A 5,153-nucleotide genomic window follows, 5' to 3' on the forward strand; every position below is an offset into this window, starting at 1 on the left:
TGATGAACTATGACCTGGGAGATGTAAGCTGAATAAACCCTTTCCTCCCCAAGTTGGTAGCGGTCAGAGTGTTTTGTCAAAGCAATGAAGAAACAAACCAGGACAGGGCCTGAAAACAGTATTAAAAATGAACAAAGTTAGAGGGCTCAGACTTGCTGATTTCAAAAACTTGATTACATGGGGCTGGAGAGATGGCTCAGTAGTTAAGAACACTGACTGTTCTTGCAGAACACTGGGGTTTGAATCCCAGCACCCATATGGCAGCTAACAACTGTCTGTAACTCCAGTTCCAGGGGATCTGACAGCCTCTTCTGTCCTCCACGGGCATTGCATGACACGGGTGTACTTATCTATATGCAGGCAATACATGCATACGCATAAAATAAAAATAAATAAAGCTAAAAGGAGCACTGTGATAAGACATAAGGGCAGATGTTGGAGATCAATGGAACAGAATTGTGAATATAGAAGGAAAGTCATGTATCTATAGATGATTGGGGGAAAGAAATCTCTATCTTCCACAAATAGTACTGGGACAACTGGACATTCCCATGTAGAAAATAGAGTAGGGGGAGATGGAGAGATGGCTCGGCGGTTAAGAGCACTGACTGCTCTTGCGGAGGACCTGGGTTCAATTCCCAGCACCCACATGATGGCTACGAACTGTCCTTAACTCCAGTTCCAAGGGAATCTGAAGCCCTCTTCTGACGTCCACGACATTGCATGACATGGGTGCACTCACATACATACTCACATACATGCATACTCGTACACATAAGATAAAAATAATAATAAAAAAAAAATAGAGTAGGATTCCAACCTCATACTGTATAAAAATGAACTCAAAATACATCAACCACTTAAATATAAGACATAAACCCATAAATTCTAAGAAGATAACAAAGGGCTAAAATTTTCAGCTTTGTTTTCTTATATTAGTAAGATTATTTTTAATTTTATGTGTCTAAATATTTTGCCTGCATGTGTGTAAGTGCATGCCCATAGAAGCCAGAAGGGGATGTCGGATCCCTGGGACTGCAGTTAGATAGTTGTTAGGTGTCATGTGGGTGCTGAGAACTAAACCCTGGTCCTGTGCAAGAGTAGCAAGTACTCTTAACTGCTGGGCCATTTCTCCAGCCCCAGCTTAGGGTTTTTTTTAAACATAGTATTTTAGAGGTTCACTGGATTGTAGATGAATCTGTACTTCATTTATGTCTGAATAATATTTAATTGTATGGAATAATTGACTTTGGCACTGGGTTTTTAGATATGACACCAAAAGTACAAGCAACAAAAGGAAAAAAATATAGTGCCATTGACCATCACAAAGATTAAAAAAAACTTTTGGACATTACATAACATTATGAATAAAACAAAACTGTAACTTAAAATGGGAGAAGATATTTGAGAATCATACAGATGGTAAGAATTTAGAAACCATTAAATAAAAAGAACTCCTAAAATCCAAGAACAAAAAGCCAACAACCCAATAAAAAATGGGTGGTGTACTCAAACAGATAATTCTCTAAAGAATATATACAACTGGCCAACTGGTCAACAAGCACATGAAAAGATGTACAGCATCAAATCAAAATTACTGTGGGGTACCATTTCAGACTCCCTGGGATGGCTATAGTTTTAAAAAGGACATTAAAAATGGAAATAACTAGTGTCGGGATGTGGGCCAGTTGGAACCTTTGTGTTCTGACAGTAGCTGTTTGAAATGCAGCTGCTGTGGGAAACAGTTCAACAGTTCCTCAAGAAGTTAAACTCAGAGTTACCATCTGACCCTGTGACTTCAGTTCCAGGTATAAACCCAAAAGAATTGAAAATAGATACTAGACAAAACCTTCTACATGCACATTCATAGCAATAGTGTTCATAAGAATCAAAAGGAAAATGTCTAAATGTCCATCCACAGATGAATGAATAAACAAATTATGGTGTATGATACAATGAAATAGTATTCATAAAAAGGAATGGAATATTTATACAGGCTACAATGTAGGTGGACCTCTAAAAATATGCTAAATGAAAGAAGACAGATACAAAAAGTAACAATGTGCTTCCATTTATATTAAGTATCCAGAATAGACAAATCTATAGAGACAGAAAGCAAATTGGTTGTTTCTAGGCATGGGGAGTAGGGAGTGTCTTCATAACAAGATTTCATTTGTGAGTGATGAAATATTTTGGAATTAGATATAAGCAGTGATTGTATAGCACTGGAATGCACTAAATGCCACAGAATTGTTCACTTTAAAACAGCTACTTTTATGTTATATGTATTTTACCTTAACAAATTAGTCAAAGAAAGAAAGAGAAAATTCAGTCAATGGGCTGTCATCAATTGTAAAAAGGAGGTTTATAGATGGAGACTGTTGTAGCTTTGAGTTCTCTGTTTGCACATGACCCAACAAAGACTCCCAAAACAGTACCAATTGGGGAAACTCTGCACTGGAAAACTGTTCCCTCACCACCACGCCTTTTACCTGCCATTTTCTGATGTTGAGTTCTATGTTTGCTTTTAAAAATGAAAAGGGAAAAATGCTTATGGATCTCTGGTCTTTGCCTATGTCCCGGGCATGGCGAAACTTTTGAGTTGTTAGAGTTGTTATCTTGAGATGTAATAAATGCTGTGTTGGAACAGAGGTCCCCTGGAACAGAGGGAAAATCAAGCAGCAGTGTTCTAAGCAGAGGGACAAGTGTGTGCAAGGGCTCAGAGGCAGGGATGTGCTGATGTGTCCTGGGCACTGAAGGGATGCCAGGATGGCTGGATCAGAAAGAGAAAGAAGAAGCAGGAGGTCATGGATCCCTCATTGCGTAGGGCCTCCTGGGCCACTATGAAGATTGGTTCTACTCAAGTGACAAGAGAAAGGAGAGCTTGAGCTGAGGCACCACCTGGATAGAGAATAGATATAGAGAACCATTACTGTAGTGTGAATTTTCTTTTCCTCCAGGCATAACATGGTCGTCTCATTTCCATTTTGAAGTAGAGTGTACTTTGGTCCAGGAGCAGAACTATATAAGGATAGCTAGGTCTATAGTAATGGAGCTGTTGGTACCACCTGATAGAGTGAGAGAGAGGAGAGAGAAGAGGGTGACAAAACCTTCATCTGGGATTATAGCCCTTTCTCCCTCCTTTCTTCCCCCAACTGCAAATGATCTTGGGAGATGCTAGAGTACAAAGGAAGGTGACTGACAAAGGGACCCCATATGCAGCTCCTATGAGATCATCATCCATGATGGTATGGGACTTTGCAGTCAAGTAGCTCTTTCAGGTTCACTCGTGTTCCCGGGAATAACCCTTGTGGTCTGTAAACAAGCCCAGTAAATTCATTCATTTGCCAAACTGGACTTTGGTAGAATCCTTACTTTTGTTTGTCCTTGTTCCTGTATCAGGTGAATAGACGCTTGTTCATGTCTCCCCAAGAAAAAAAATAACATTAGTCATATAAGTGACTGACTGGTGACAAGTGTGACAAGAGCTAAGAGGGAGAGAGCAGGGTGCCATGGGAGGCTACAACAGGAAATCCTGACTCAGTCTGGGATCTAAGGGGCTCAAATAGGGCTCAGATGGCATTTGGACCTCAGGGTAGGTAGGAATCATCAAAGGCATCTTCACTTCAGCCCCAATAATGATCTGATCCCTGCCAAGGGCAACTTTGGGAGGTTTTCTGGTGGGCAGCCTGAAGCATTCAGCTGTCAGTAGACCAGAAGCCTATAGGGGCCTTGAGAGGGCTCCCTGGAGTGGGTAGATGTGAGGGTGGGAGCAGGCTGGCTAGGCAAGCCTCAGAGAACTGTGAGACTGTCACTTGTGAGGTGTGCCAGGCCTTCAAGGGCTCTGGTGGCTCTCACTGAAATGCTGTCTGTCACAGGTATGTCAGGAAGTAGACGGCTCTGCCCTTAATGAAGTCTCAGATAGAAGTTTGACAGTGCTGAGTGGGGACAAGTCAACAATATAAAGGCTCACTGACAGAGCTTGCTACAGCCCCATGACATCCCAGGTCCTTTGGCCTACCCTGTGCATCCTGGTGAGTCCATAGTCCCAAGCCTTATATAACCTGAACGCATGCATCTAGTGGTGTTCTCGGATTGTTCTGTATCAGTCAAGATCAATGGGATGCTGACAGCACACTTCAATTAGGTTAATTCAAGAAGGTGTGAATGCAAGGGCTATTTATAAAGGTATCAGCAAAGTGTAGACAACCCAAAAGATCTAAGGAGAGGGCAGGAGGTACCAGATATCGGAGTCTGGATGCAGAGCACCATGGAAAGAAGGCAGGTGGTAGGTAAGGAGCTGGGCCCTCCTTTGGAGACACAGTTAGATCCATCAGTCTTGCAGAGAGGAAGCTGGGGTGATGAATACCCTGCCTGTACCCTCCATCCTTCCTCTGATCTCTGGCCAGGGTATCCCTCTGGATAAACCCAGTCAGAGGCAGAGGCTAAGGAGGCTGGTGGGTAGTCCATCTCGGCAAAGAAAGGATGCTGAGTATATATGAAGCCAAAATGGAAAATACACATGTTCCTCTGGGCCAGGCTTTATCCTGGGCACAGGGTCCAGAGATAAATCAGATACATTTTCTGTCTTTAAAGAGCTCTGAACAATGTAACAGTGGGACCAGAATGATGCGTCCAGTCAGACTGTGGCAGAGACAAAGGGGTAAACAAATTGCATGGGCTTTCTTATGACATGGAGCATTAAACAAGGGAAAACAGGATGAAGGTAGGGAAGAGAGGTGGATACTTGACTGCTCTTTCAGGTATACCCTTCCAAAGCAGCCTGCTTCTAACACTTTACGTTTGATAAGTGAATGAGGGAGTTCCAGAGTATAAGAATGATGACGCCAACACAGGCTCCTGTGCTTGTTGAGGTTGGATAATATGTGGGATATAGCCTGCCTACATACTACCTGCAGGTGAGCTGTGGGGGACATTCCATTGCCCCCCCCACATCATTTTGGCCTCATCAAGGCAGGCCACATACCTCTACTGCTTAGCCAGCTAGATAGGCAGATCTCCTGGAATCTCTACCCAGTCATCTTGTAGTCTACATGACTCTCATTTATTAAGTTTTCACTCTGCACCATACACTGTGTTAACTTATTTATATGTATTATCCCTGAAGCAAGTTTTAAGGGAGTGGGGAGTAG

Source organism: Nannospalax galili, unplaced genomic scaffold (assembly GCF_000622305.1).
Source record: "Nannospalax galili isolate Female #2095 unplaced genomic scaffold, S.galili_v1.0 scaffold205, whole genome shotgun sequence".
NCBI classification, from domain to species: domain Eukaryota; kingdom Metazoa; phylum Chordata; class Mammalia; order Rodentia; family Spalacidae; genus Nannospalax; species Nannospalax galili.